Below are 15,275 nucleotides of genomic sequence, written 5' to 3'. Positions count from 1 at the left end.
TGAGAAATCCAGTGCGGAGCCAATTACCCAGCTAATTGAGAACAAGGATGCTCAAATACTCTTCACCTGCTCTGAAGATGGCCCCACCAGATGCTTCTCGAGAAGAGATTTGTCCAGCCAGTGTCCGAGCAGAGGGCAGTGCCTTTACCTACTTGGGAGTTGGGCTAAATGGTAGGAACAACATGGAATGGGTATGAGGGTGACCAGACTGCACAGATCTGGGCTCCAATCATGGGCAGCCTCCACTGGTCAGTCCCAGAGGTCAAGACTAGGAAGTGTGGATAAAGAAGGAAGAAAAGAAATTCCCTGATGGCAAAGGGGATAAGAATCTGCCTGATAATACAGCAAGATGGGTGCGCTCCCTGGTCCGGGAAGACCCCACATGCTGTGGGACAACTAAGCCTGTGTGCCACAACCACTGAGGCTGCGCTCTAGAGACTGAGAGCTGGTGAGTACCAAGCCCACATGCTGCCAGCTACTGAAGCCCGTGCATCTAGAGCCCAGGCTCCCCAACAAGAGAAGCCATCACTGGGAGAAGCCCATGCACCGCAACTAGAGAGTAGCCCCGATCACCACACTAGAGAAAGCCTGTGTGCAGAAACGAAGACCCAGCACAGCCAAAAAGAAACACATAAATTTTTTTAAAAAGAAGAAAGCAGTAGGATAAAGGAGACAGGGAGGGTGGGGCAACCATAATAGAACCCTGGTCTTCAGAGCCCTGAAGAGAGTGGGGGTCAGTCCAGGCTAATGCCAGGGGAAAGGGGTTCCTGGCAGATCAGCCAGCCAATGCAAAGGCCCTGAGGTGGAACCACCTTAGGGTGTGCAGGAAATAGCCAACAGGAGGTAGTGCGGTTCAGCTCTAGCACCGTGGGTAAGAGGGAAGAAGAGGAGGAGGAGGAGGAGTGAGGTTGGGCCTGTGGGCCATGGAAAGACTTTGAGTTCTTCTCTAATTGGGGTGGGAGCTTCTGAGGGGCTTGAGCAGAGCAGTGATGTGATCAGATTTAAGTTTAAGAGATCCCTCTGATTGGCCAGAGTAGAAGTGGAGAGACCCATTCAGGGACTGCAGAACCTCAGGAGAGGTATACGTTGGCTGGGACCAGGGTACCAGCAACAGAGATGGGGAGACGTGGGTAAATCATGAACATACTCTCAGACAGACGGCCTTCTCTTTGGTGGCACTTACTGCAGCTGTAAATAAGCAGTTGACTGTGCACTGTGTCATTATTTACTGTCGAGGGCAGAGGCTGTGTCTGGCATGTTCTCTGTCTTTAGAGCCTGGGACACAGTATGAATTAATGGAGGGGATGATTTTACAGTGTACAACACGTGATCTCTGACACAGTAAGGCCTGCAGGTGTCACACGCACAGCGGCAAGAGGATGGGAAGTCCAGACACCTTCCCTGGATTGAATCCTCATTCCATCTCTTACTCCCTGTTCAGTTTTGGGGAATTGTCTTCACCTCTCTGAGCCCTGTGTTCCTCATGTGTAAACTGCAGAGCAGAGAACCTATCTCAGGAAATAAGAAACATTAATGAATTGCATATGACAGTGACTTCAGCACCTGAAAGACACTAATACACATGAGCTCATTTTCCAGCTGACCTTCTGTCTAATTTGCTTCTATTAGTTGGGAAGGATGGAAATGGCATTTCTTAGCACTGTCCCCTCTTCATGACAGTGTCCTAGAAGCAGCAGCCTCTCAGATACTTCCCCGTAGGAAGGTCCAGCCTTAGTTATTCTCGCTGCTGGGCCAGCTGAATGACTTTCCTTGGTGGGCTGTTTGGTGCAGCTTCTGCTTCCGAAAGGAGTACTGTGTCCTTTTTAGGGGGCACTTCGCCCCCCTCTCCCCTGAGGATTTGGCCACTGGCAGCACGGGCAGGCCAAGAACCATATCTACAGAGCTGATGGGACTTTTCAGTCCAAGTGTTCATGGCTCTGAGTCAGGAGTTCAATGTGTGTGTGTGTGTGTGTGTGCGTGCGTGCACTCAGTTGTGTCCCACTCTTTGTGACCTCACAGACTCTAGCCCACCAGGCTCCTCATGGTGGCTCATAAAGGCTGGTTTCAATGCATCCTTCCTCACATATGCCCTTAGACAGGGAAGAAACAGAACTGGAAGGACAAACATTTTGCATGTGAGGAATGTGGTCTTTTGTTTCAGAATTCAAGGCTAGAATTTGGGCTCCGGAGTGAGACCCATGTGGGTTTGAATCTCAGCTTCCCATCCACTGGCAAGTGCCCTTGGGAAGATCATGGAGTCTCTGAGCATCTGATTCATCTGTGCAACAAGGCGGTGATGGAACCTCACCTCCTCGGGTGGCTGTTAAGATTCAATGAGAAGAGGCAGGTAGGTCACCTGCCCTGGTGCCTGCTGAAATGCTATCTCATGTGTGCTCAGTCAAGTCTGACTGTTTGCAACCCCAGGGACTGTGGACTGCAAGGTTCCTCTGTCCATGGGATTTTCCAGGCAAGAATACTGGAGTGGGTTGCCATTCCAGTCTCCAGGAGATCTTCCCAACCCAGGGATCGAACCCAGGTCTCCTGCCTTGCAGGCAGATTCTTTACCACTGTGTCACCTGGGAAGCCCCTGATGCAATGCTAAACCCTCAAAAAAACAAAAACAGTATCTGACACCTTCAGCCTCATCATCACCATCATCAGAGTCATCCCCTAGCACACCCCACTGCCCACTGTCTGAGCCAGGGACTCTGGATGCAGACGGAATAAAACACAGCTCTGGTAAATGAGATGCTCATGAGTTTGCTTACTTCAATGCTCAAAAAGTGGCTCTAAACTTAAGGGCCCGGTGAGGGCAAACAAAATGATAAAAAACAAAACAAGCAAACAAACAAAAAGTCTGATGAAGCCTACAGATGAGCAACTTCACAGAACAACCACCCCCCCGCTTCTCCAACCAAACTCCTTGAAATGATCGTATTGGCTGCCACCAGTTGAATGTCACTCAGGCAAAAGGAGATACCGCAGGGTGAGAACCAGTTGCTATTGATTGGATGGTGCTATTCTCAAACATGTGGCTGGAGCCACGGCTGCTGCTTGAGTGCTCAGAGCTGTGGGCACCCTCTGCTCCACAGATCAGAGTCTCTAAGAAGACCTTTATGTGGCTCAGAGTGGAGACTGTGTGAAAACCTCCTGATGCCAACCTTACACAATTCTTAACCAGACACTTGGCACGTTTAGGATGAAAAGACAAGTCCATGGGAATTACTTAGGAAAACAAGATCTTAATATCCCCCATGTGGTAATTAAAGGAAGAAAGTTTTTGTGCTTTGATGAAATTAACAGGGACCCAGGAGAGTAGGCTGTAAATCAGCTCCTTGGTCAGGATCAGACTCTGAGTCTGTGAAATAGAATCAGCAAAGTGGGATGTCACCGGTTCCCACTGTTGATCAGTCTCTCGCTGTGTCCGACTCTTTGCCACCCCATGGGCTGCAGTGTGCCAGGCTTCTCTGTCCTTCACTGTTTCTCAATGTGTATGTGTGTGTGTTAATCGCTCAGTTGTGTCTGACTCTCTACGACTCCATAGACTGTAGCCCACCAGGTCCATGGGATTCTCCAGGCAAGAGTACTGGAATGTATGGCCATTTCCTTCTCCAGGGGATCTTCCTGACCCAGGGATCGAACCCGGGTCTCCTGCATTGCTGGCAGATTCTTTACCATCTGAACCACTAGGGAAGTCCCACTATCTCCCAGAATTCTTTAGAATTCTACTCCCCAGAGCTTCAGAATCAAAAGTCCTAAATCTGATTGCACCACGGATACAGAAGCAAACTTTGGTGCTTAGGTCCTCACATTGATGGAAAGGCACAACCAGGTGTTTGGGGGGTAGCAGTGAAAAGGCTTCGAACAGAGTGAATCAAGCCTTCCGGGATGCATTGCTGAAGTGACTCCAGCTGGGAAGAAGAAATCCAAATGCCTGAGATGGTGAGGGAAAACAAAGGCCATGGTAGCGGGATCTGGAAACTGCTCACACACACGGACCTGGAGTTTGAAAATGAACACTTAGCACCCCGATTTCATTTCATCAGCTTGTGGCAGGGAGGTTCATGCTGCAAGTTCCATGAAGGAAGGGTTTGTGTTTTAATTTTCCCTGCATCTCCAGTGCTTGGCATGTAGGGCTCCTATGTGTTGGATGAACTGCATTTAATTAAGTCAAGTCAAAGTCACTCAGTCGTGACCAACTCTTGCGACCCCATGGACTGCAGCCCGCAAGGTTCCTCTATCCATGGGATTCTCCAGGCAAGAATACTGGAGTGGGTTGCCATTTCCATCTCCAAAGGTGATCAGCTTAAGTCAGGTTTAAATCCCTTATGAGTTTACCGATGGCATTTTGTTGATTCTGATCACCACAACTCTTTCTCTGAACTACCATACTACAATGCCCTGTAATTCTTTTTTTTTTTTTTTTAAAGGAGGCAGGTGTTTAAAAATGGACTCATTTATTGTTTTTTTAAGACAATTCCACATAATGTTACTAGTGGGCTAATGATGGAATTCAGCTTGCCACCCCACTGCCCCCCCAGGCCACTCTTCAAAGCAAGCTGCTTTATAGAACTTTCCCAACTGTGCGAGAATTTTGGAGTTAACTAGCAACAAGCCTGAAAATTTGGTTATGTATATAAGTACAAAGCTGGTTCATCAAATCCCTGTTCTGACCCTCAACCCAGTGCATTTCAACTAAGGCGTCATCTGCCTCCTTCTTAACGTTTATCAGACACTTGAATAAGTAACGTCCTCCTTGGAGATGGTTCCCTTTTTCAGACACTGGGCTGCTGAAGGGCTCAGGAGCCTTGTGGTCCTGGGCTCCATTACTAGAGCCTTTACAACCTTCCAGAACCTCCATGTCCCCCTTTTCCTCACTCCTTTCATCCTCCGTGGGTTCTGGGTTTTCCTCCTGGGAAAGTGAGTCCTGGCTGGGGCCGTGGCCCCCCACAGTGGCAGACTCGCCTTACGGTGGAGCAGGGCCCCCCAGGCACTCTCCTGGGGGCCCTGGGCAACATCCTGGCTACTGCCAGACTTCGGGGGGAGGCTTTCTCTCTTACAAGGCTTCGATCATGTTCTTGGGAGCTAGGGGCACTTCTCTCAGTTGTCTCGCTCGGTCTCTTTTCTTCCTCCTTAAGTGAATCCAGGAGTTTTCTATGGCCGTTAGGAAAAGGCATTTAATTAAAGAGGAACACAAACCAGAGACATAAAACCTTTACAGACTTCAAACAACTACTCAAAACACTGATGACTCTGGCATCAATGAATCAGAAACATATGGTCTAGGTTTCCTGATAATTTACAGGACAAACAAACAAATATAAAAGAACAGGGGGCCTTGGAACAAAATCTCAGAGTTTGCAAAGCATCCAAAGTGGCAGTTGATGATGCCAGAACACTAAAAAATAATAAAAACAAATCCCTAGGCTCATCAATAGCATTACGGGGTGAGCTGGGGAGTTACGTTTGTGAATGAAAGGAAATACAGAGTTTAAAGGAAGAACAATACCACTATCAAGTGGGCTTGGAGAATTCCGGAAAAGAGATCTACAAACACCAGGAAGCCAGTGGAATGGCCTGGCATCGATCTCAGGATGGGGACTGTTTCCCAATACTCCAGAAGGCTGGACACTGCCTCCATGGTTACTGCAACCTGTGCTTTCTGGCCCATCCCCACTTGCTGTAGATGAAGCAGAACTGTAACCACCTCATATCCTCATAGGTACCTACTCATTACCTCCAAATGCAAAGTTCTCATCTGGTCACACGAAGCCAGGCCCTTTCCTCTCACCTGCCTGGAGCTGTGTCCCACGCTCCCCATTGTACCCGACAGACCTCACCATCACAGGCTCCATCTTCAGCTGTCATGAGAATATACACCAGTCACAGCTTGATGATGCTCAGGCAAAGGTTCTCTTGCATCAGCGTGCTCTGGTTTGAGAATCATTTGTTGGGGGGCCGGGTCGGGGGTGTGACGTTAGAACAGGGGTCCCCAACCTCTGGGATCTAATGTCTGAGGATCTGAAGTGGAGCTGACATAATAATAGAAATAAAGTGCACAATAGATGTAATCCACTTGAATCAGCCCAAAACCATCCCCCAGCCCTGGTCCATGGAAAAACTCTTCCACACAACTGGTCCCTGGTGCCAAAAAGGTTGGGGGCTGCTGCTTTAGAAAACGCCATGCAAGCTGTGGCTTCGGAAGTTGCCTAAAGAGAAGAGCATGGTCCCAAAGAGAGACCAAGCATGGGGGCTTCATGTGAACAGGGCTTTGCTGGCTCCATGCAGAACTTAGTCCCAGTTTATACACTACAATTCCAATTCCCGGGCTTGCAGAGGAGACAAGTAGGTGATTTGGCACAAATTTGTACCAAAAAACAGCCCAAAGCACATTCCTTTATCCGTCAGGCAGCGGGCAATGGGTGGCACATTCAGACTAGGACAACTGACTAATAGAGAGTGTGACGAGCTGAATTGTGTACCCTCAGATTCCTGTGTTGAAGTCCCAACCCCCAGTACCTGTGAATGTGACCCATCTGGAGGTAAGGTCTTTAAAGAGGTGATCAAGTTAAAATAAGGCCACTGGGTGGGGTCCAATATGATTGCTGTCCTTAGAAGTAGGGGGACAGGCACTGGGGCCAGGTGCACACAGAGGGACGGCCATCTTCAGGCCAAGGGGGGAAGCCTCAGAAGAAACAAACACGCCAGACCTTCAGCCTCCAGGCTGTGGGATGACAGGGTTCTGTGGTTTGAGCCTCTAGTCTGCCGTGCTCTGTTAAGGCAGCTCAAGCAAACCAATACAGAAGCCAGAAGCCATGCAGGACAGAGCAGGAACTGGGGCCATAGAAAGTAACCAGCTGTAGGCGCAGACCAATGGCAAGTGGGGAAGCCGCCTTGCAGGGACCTTTGGTGCAGGGACGTGGCCTAGGCCCACGGTGACAACCTGGGGAAGGAGTGAGTCCAGGGAATGCTCTGACCTCGCCCTCTTTTTCCATCAGAGCTCCTGCTGGGACCCCCTGTGGGCAGAACTCACTGATATTATCTGTACAGGTCCTCTCTTGTGGGAGAGAGCAGGGGACAAACATAGAGAAGAACCTGGAGAAGAAGATGGAAAAATACCTCCAGTCTCTGTAGGATGTAGAGACTCTCTAACCCAAAGAAAAGCACTCCCCATGGCCCCATGGACACACTTCTCAGCTTTGCAGAGGACTCACTAGACTTTTCAAAAGCACACTCAAGTGAAAGTGCTAGTCACTCAGTGGTGTCTGACTCTTTGTGACCCCACAGACTGTAGCCCACAAGGCTCCTCTGTGCGTGGAATTCTCCAGGCAAGAATACTGGAGTGGGTTGCCATTCCCTTCTCCAGGGGATCTTCCCAACTCAGGGACTGAACCTGGGTCTCCTGCATTGCAGTCAGATTCTTTACTGTCTGAGCCATCAAGGAAACCCCCAAAGCGAAAGTGATAGTCACTAAGTCATGTCCAACTCTTTGTGACCCCATGGACAGTGAGTCTGTAATGATGCCAGGGTTTTGGTGATACCAATGACCATAAGTTGGCCTGACTCACTTGTCCTTCCAATGATGTGGTACTTGCTTGCTTTCATGGCAGGATGAAAGCTCTAGAACTTTGTCCACAGGGACCCAGTGTCTCGGACCCATGGGGGTTACAGGATGCTGGTGGTGGTTGGCATGGGGAGCACTTCTTCCCTACTCTAGGTATTTCCTTTCATATAAAGGGTCAGCAGACGATATAATCCTCTAAGCCTCCCTCCCACTTTTTCACACCTCCGCCAGCTATGAAAAAGTCACTTGATGAGTTATGCGACCCTGTGGACTGCAGCACGCCAGGCTTCCCTGTCCATCACCAACTCCCAGAGCTTGCTCAAAGTCATGTGCATTGAGTTGGTGATGCCACCCAACCACCTCACCCTCTGTCGTCCCCTTCTCCTCATGCCTTCAATCTTGCCCAGCATCAGACTCTTTTCCAGTTCTTTGCATCAGGTGGCCAAAGTATTGAGTGTGTTGAGTAAAGAGCCCATAGTTCTCAGGTATGACCTCAAAGACTTCATACCAAAGTTCAAATCCTTGCCCTACTATTTCCACACTTATAGCCTTGGGAACACCCTACTCCAGTACTCTTGTCTGGAAAATCCCATGGACGGAGGAGCCTAGTAGGCTGCAGTCCATGGGGTCGAGAAGAGTCAGACACGACTGAGCGACTTCCCTTTCACTTTTCACTTCCATACATTGGAGAAGGAAATGGCAACCCACTCCAGTGTTCTTGCCTGGAGAATCCCAGGGACAGGGGAGCCTGGTGGGCTGCCGTCTATGGGGTCACACAGAGTCGGACACGACTGAAGTGACTTAGCAGCAGCAGCAGCAGCAGCCTTGGGTAAATATCTTCACCCCTTAAAGCCTCAGTTTCTTCACCTTTAAATTGTAGTAATCCTTAGCTGATGGGATTATCATTAAATAGGACTGTTTGCTTAACAGAGTAAATATCTAGAAAACAGTAAGCAAAAAACTGCCAGACAAAATTTCACATGTGTGTGAGGGAGTGATGTGTGAGTGAAGAATTTTAGGTGTAAATTTCTGTTTTTCTCATTCTTGGGTGAAGAAAGATGAAACAGTAAGAAAAAGGGATCTTAGAAGGAGGGTACAGACCAAAAGCATAGGTTAAATGCCTCAGCAGAGCCCCAAAACTATTTTACATTTTACTTAAAACAGTGTGTTGTCAGGGGACCCTCAAAAAGCAAAGAGTACCAAACAGAAAACTAGGAGATAAGAGGTAGGGGGGTCTCACCCACCATATACAACTCCAGCTCTGAGACAAATAAATTGGGGGTTGGGGATGGGACTTCATGGGGGAGTGCACGGAACTCTTGCAACTGTGTGCAGATTTTTGTTTTCATCTTGTCTGGTCAGTCAGGGGGCATCCTATACCTTTGATATTTTATTTTTTACCTTTCAGGAGCCATAAAACCACAAAACCCTTTGCGAATGAGATACAACCTGTCAACTTTCCTCTTTTTTTTTTTTTCATAATTTCTTCTTTTGTCTTTTAGTTTATTTTTTATTGAAGGATAATTGCTTTACATTCAACATTCTTGATGAAAAATAATCCACAGTCAAAATTTTGCAAACAATTTCAGAGCAGCCTAGAAACCGTTGAGCCCTCTGCAAATTTCCTAAGTTCAGACCCCCCTGAAACAGGTTTCTTCCTCAACCTCCTGAGCTGCCCAAGCCTCGGAACCTTTTAAAAACACCAAACTGAGGACCCAAGAGGAATGGCAAGTAAACACGGGCATGGCCCCTCCTCCCAGTCACACTCCTCCTCCTTTTCCTCAGTCTTGTACTAGGAGCACCGGTGATGAAAAAGCAAACAGCAGACCCATCTGTTCATATGGGAGAATCGACCAGAGGCCAGAATATGCTGCAGCATAAAAAACAGCAGGGTAGCGGGGCCCACAGTCCAGGGAAGGGAGCGGGAGACACACCCAGGGCACCTGACATCGTCGGGAGGCAGCGATGCTGAGATGCAGTGGGGGTGGGGCGGGGTGTGCAGAGATGCTGGTGTGCAGGTGGAGGGACAGCCAGGGACCGGAACTGTCCTGAGATGGGTGGACGGGTGGGCAAGACAACCACCTTCTTCTACGGCCTCTCTAGTCTAAGTGTGGATCCTGGTAGAGTGGGCCTGGAGGATGCTTTTTAAAAATCATACTAATGATGCATGTTTTAAATTATATACCCAGGCCCAGAGGGCATGGGGAAGGGGGAAGCGTCTTTTGAAAAGTCCAATAAATAAATCAGCAGCCTTAATTGAAACCTCCTCTGGCTTCTCCACCGCAACACACTTCCCTTTGAAGCCAGCGCGTTGCTGCCCGGCCCCTCTGAGTCGGTGGAGGCTTCTGGTGGAGAGAGGGGACGGCAGGCAGAACTGTCAAGCAGGCGTCCCCAGCCCAGATCTGGACTCACTTCTTAGAGGCGCTTATGCCTGGCTAGGAGCTAAGTACTGTTCATTCCCTTCTCGCTGGTCCCTTCCTGGCCCCTCGGCCGGACTCTTAAAATAGGGGAGAGACAGGTGCGAGGAAGCCGCTGTGCCGCACTCTGTCCGGCATTCTCACTGCCCCTGGTGAGTCGGGCTGCTGCTTTTTCGGATACGAGCCAGACGCACGTGCTCAACTTCCGTCTCGGTGACATTTGCAAGCAGAGGATGGGTGTGTGGACACATTAGTCACAGCAATATATATATTTCCAGCTGAAACAGTCACTCCTCTTAGGTAGTAAACAAACGCCTCCATCAGACACTAGGAGGAGAGGAGCTGAACTGGGGCTGCGAGCAGGGTCTCTGACTCTCTTATCAAGAATGACTTGGGCAAGTCCTTCTGGTCCTCATCATGCAGTCTTACCACTGTTGCCATTGTCCATGATATTGCTGGTAGCACCATCCCAGCAACTGGCATTGCCACTGATGGTTTCCAAAGACTCTTCCCATCCTTAATTCCTTCGTGTGGCCCACAAGGCCCTATGTGGTCTGGCCTCTTTCCAGCATAACCCTTCCTACCCCTGGCTCCCTATGACCAGAGCACGCTGATCTTTCTGCTCCTTGAACACAGCATTCTTATTCCTGCCTCAGGGCCTTTGTATCTGCTGTCTCCTCTGTCTGGACCACTTACTCTCCAGATCTTTGCATGGCTCACACCAGCTCACTAGAGCTGACTGTGCATATCTCTTCACGACATCAACTCAAAATCGGCCATGGTGGGAGTAATTATTGGTGGGAGCTGGCAAATTATTAATCAGTGCTCTTTTTTTTTTTTTAAATAAGACAGGATTGGTAAGCATTTACCAGCACACTGCTGACTGGCTCCCCCCTTAGTACTTCTTCAAAGAAGCCTTTGCTACTACCCGTTGTAAACCAGCTTTCCTGTCCATCATCGCTTTCCCTCATGTTGCCGGTTTTTATTGTTGTCGTAGCTTTTACAACCTACAACCGAGTTCTTTATTTGCTGCTAAGTTTTGGATGGCACACCCCTTCCCCACTAGGCTCCAGAGAACAGCCATCAGCCTGTTTTTCCCCCTACTCTATTCCCTAGGCCGAGCATAGGGTCAGGCACAATGCATATATTTGTTGAAATGGACACAGGCCTGACAATAAGCCCTTTGAAGCCTCAAGCTAACCGGGGAGGGCTGGGGAGGGACAATGCTTCCCACTAAAAATTTGAGCCTTCAGGCCTGGGGTCCAATAGCAACCCAGGTCTTCCTGGGTCCAGCCTGGAATCTGCAAGGTCATCCTTGCCTTTTTTCTTTGGCCAGACCATGTGGCAGGTGGGACAAGGGATCAAACCCACATTCCCTGCAGTGGAAACACGGAGTCTTAACCACTGGACCAGCAGGGAAGCCCCCATCCCTGTCTCTCAAGTTTACAAAGGAGAACAGCTCTCCAGGGGTCAGCTAAACCACCGTCTCCTATTGTCCATCAAGGATTTCATGGCCTAGACCTTCAGCTAGGGACTTCCATGGGGGTTAGGGTTCTACCTCTGTCCTGCTGGGGGACATCCACGAGTCATCTGCTGGGGCTTTCTCTCCATGTGTGTGCTATGGTCAGAGCAGACACGAACAGGGCTGAACTGCAGCTCCAGCTGTCAGTTCCTTATGCCCTCATGAATTCAAAAGCTCTCGCCCATTTTCTTTTTCTTAGGGACTCTGGTGGGCTACAGTCTAGGGTCGCAGAGTCAGGTGCCACTAAAGCGACTGAACACACATAAGCACGGGGAGATGATTGGGCTTGTTTCCTGTTTCCTATCAGGATTCCTACCAGGATTGGGGTTTGCCATCTCCAGGTGTGTGAACATTCTTTGCATTTTAATTTAGCCAACCTTGCCCCCTCTTTTGCCAGGCTGGTGCTGGCCCCTAGAGGGGACTTTTTTGCAGCAGAGGCAGATCCACTGAACAGATTCTGAGCAAGACAGCTCATGCTGAGTGCTATTGCTAATAGAAGTTCTTGTGGAGAAGATAACACTTGGGCCGGGCCCTGGGAGATGAGCCTGCTGAAGCCCCATGGGTGGGGAAGCGGAATTACCTCCAGAAGCAGGGGGAGAGCCTGGGCGCAGCATGCCAGCCGCCTGCCCTGAGGGACAGCTCAGTAGCAGCTGGTGGCTCCCGGCTGAAGGCCAGATGGGATGACGGAGGGCTCGGCAGATGTCCGGGTACACAGACGACAGCAGGAGCAGATGCCCCTGCCACCTCCACCCCTACCCCAGCCCTCACCCGTGGGCACTTCAAGTGTCTCCCACCCCCACCTGAATGGATTGATGGCATATTTCCACCACTCTGGCTAAATGGGCTGGAAGCTGAAATTGGAGACAGATGTGCTATAGGAGGGGCTTCCCAGGTGATGCTAGTGGTAAAGAGCCTGCCTGCCACGGCAGGAGACAGAAGAGACGTGGGTTCGATCCCTGGGTTGAGAAGATCCCCTGGAGGAGGGTATGGCAACCCACTGCAGTATTTTTGCCTGGAGAATCCCATGGACAGAGGAGCCTGATGGGCCACAGTCAACAGGGTCACAAAGAGTCAGACACAACTGGTGACTTAGCACACATGCACACCTGTGCTACTGGAGAATCTTCCAAATGTGTCCAAGAAGTGGACCTGATTTTGCTGACTGAGATTCCCAGCTGTTCCGTAGGTATCAGGAATGGGAGACTCACAACTGTCTTTGGGGAGGATCTTGGAGAAGCCTCGCCTCCCACTCCAGAGAAAAGGGGCTGGGTTCTTTGGCAACTCTGCTTTATTGATCCCCATTTTTCCATTTTTTCTGATAGCTCTGGGCTCCAGGAAGCAGCCTGTCTCCTTGCTGGGTCCTCTGGTGAGAAACGTAGTAGAATGGGGTATGACAGGAGACAGGAAGGAAGGAAAGGCAGGTGGCAGGCAGTTGCCTAGCCCAGAAGGCATCATCCCGGGGCAGCGTGGCTGAGTCTCTAAGACCGTGGTCTCAACATAACAAAGCTACAGGTATATGTATGGCTGAGTCTCTAAGACCGTGGTCTCAACATAACAAAGCTACACGTATGTGTATGGCTGAGTCCCTTTGTTGCTCACCTGAAACTACCACAGCATTGTTAATCAGCTAGACCCCAGTACAAAATGTTTTCGGTGTTTAAAAAAAAAAATTGCTGCTTCTAAAAATAAATAACTAGAAAGAAAAAAAAAATGAACATTTCAGAGTCTGGAGTGCAAATTGCTTTTATCAAATAAGAGCTTTGTCTCCAAGCTCCTTTATACCAACACTTCCAATGAGCAGAAGTGTTTGATGGATCATGAACTTCGAGGGTGGGAGGAAGGCTAAGGAGAGGCATTTAGGCTGTGAAACTGCTGTGTTCAGATGATGCGACCTAAGGTGACCAGAAAGCCGCGAGAGGCTGTAAACCAATGAGGAAGAGGGCTTCAAGATGCAGTGTTTACTCTCCAAGAGGACAGAGAAGATTAGACACACAAAGGGAAGTGTTTCCAGAGGCAGTCAAGTTATATACAGTTACGAAAAGGAGGTCACTCTGTCTCTTTAACATAGCTGTTGCCAAGACGAGCTAGATGAATCTGGGGAATTATCACTTGGGAGCAAGAGTGTGAACCTGAGGACAGACACCCCGTCTGTGGGCAGCTGCTCTGATGTGGCTCCTGGCCTCTTCCCTCTTCCTTGTTGGTTTCAGGGCCCACCGCTTCCCCTGGTTGACCTCATGAAGCCGTGGTTCTCAGAGTATGGACCCTCGGCCAGCAGGATCAACCTTGTCTGGGAGCTTGTTAGAGAAGCTGACTGTTAGTCCTGCCCCAGACTTCCAGAATCAGAAACTCTGGAGGTGGGACCCAGCCATCTGGGTTTATCAAACCCTCTAGATGATTCTGAAGCAGGTTCAAATTTGAGAACCACAGGCAAAACAATTGGCAAAACCAACCCCAAGAGGATGCCGTGGGCAGGAAGCACTACTTTGTTGCCCAAATTCCTCACTTGCCCAGATTTAATGCCATTAAAAAAAAAAAATATATATATATATATATATGCATGTACACGAATGTTCAGTCATGTCTGACTCTTTGCCACCCCCACGGACTGTAGCCTGCCAGGTTCCTTCTGTCCATGGGACTCTTTGGGCAAGAATACTGGAGTGGGTTGCCATTCCCTTCTCCAGGGGGTCTTCCTGACCCAGGGATCGAACCCACATCTCCCAAGTCTCCTGCATTGCAGGCAGATTCTTAACCACTGAGCCACCTGGGAAGCCCCCTTGTTAATACAGTATTTTTATAAACACTTACGTGATCGCACCAGGGCTTCGTTGCGGCATACGAGATGTTCAAGTCGTGGCATGCGAGCTTTCAGTTGTGGCGTGTGGGACCTAGTTGCCTGACCAGGGATTGAACCAGGCTCCCTGCACCAGGAACATGGAGTCTTAGCCCCTGGACCACCTGTTCATAGACGTCCCTGTTCATGGACTCTTCCACGCATCTCTCTGGTATGATATGTAAGCTCCTCCGTGACCTGGCTTGTCCGCACCATCTGCTTATTCCTTTAAACTCAGCAGCATTGACCCACTTCACATCACACAGTTCCCTACCTTCTCACCAGGCTCTGGCTTCTCCTCTGTCTAAAATGCCTGCATCATTTCCCCAGTGCCCCCAGGCTGCTGATGCCACTAATTCCCTATACAAATCCCTTAGCACACTGTATAATAATTCCCTGTTCATGGCTGTGAACTCCCTGGAGATAAATGCTGCTTTATTCACGTTCTTCCTGCTTTTCTGAGCACAGGGTTTGGCACATGGGGGAGCACTCATCAATACTTCTGAATACAGGGTTCAGACACTGATATGAGGAGGAAGGAGGTGAGGGAAGGGTCCTCAGACCCTCTGAGGTCTCAGGTTCACATGGTGGGGGCTAGCCCGGCAATGGTAGCAATTAAAAATACTGTGCCTGCAAAATTAATAGCTAAAGGAAAACTGAATTATGTATAACATGTTGTGTATTAACATGTCTTTTGAAAGGTTTTTTAAACTGTATTCAGTAAAACAAGCAAGATGCCTAAGCAAAATTTCAGGCTCACAGCTCTTGTATAAGTTATCAATGCATGCATGTATAAGTTATCAATGCATACATTGATAACTTGTATAAGTTATCAATGTAGCTTCCCAGGTGACTCAGTGGTAAAGAACCTGCCTGCCAAGCAGGAGATATGGGTTCCATCCCTGGCTCAGGAAGATCCCTGGAGAAGGAAATAGCAAC

The 15,275-nt window shown here is 49.2% G+C and overlaps 1 protein-coding gene across 2 annotated transcripts in view; it reads right to left on the bottom strand.

The window, feature by feature from the left end:
• Nucleotides 1-15,275, bottom strand: part of KAZN (kazrin, periplakin interacting protein) — a 1,338,251-nt gene that overhangs the window by 401,961 nt on the left and 921,015 nt on the right. The gene's annotated exons all lie outside the window — the stretch shown is intronic.

The sequence above is a fragment of the Bos grunniens genome, chromosome 16 (assembly GCF_055505025.1).
Source record: "Bos grunniens cultivar Pamir isolate PY7600 chromosome 16, Bosgru_T2T1.0, whole genome shotgun sequence".
In the NCBI taxonomy this organism is placed as follows: domain Eukaryota; kingdom Metazoa; phylum Chordata; class Mammalia; order Artiodactyla; family Bovidae; genus Bos; species Bos grunniens.
The sequence above is the reverse complement of the archived record's forward strand: the minus strand, read 5'-3'. Positions and strand labels throughout refer to the sequence as shown.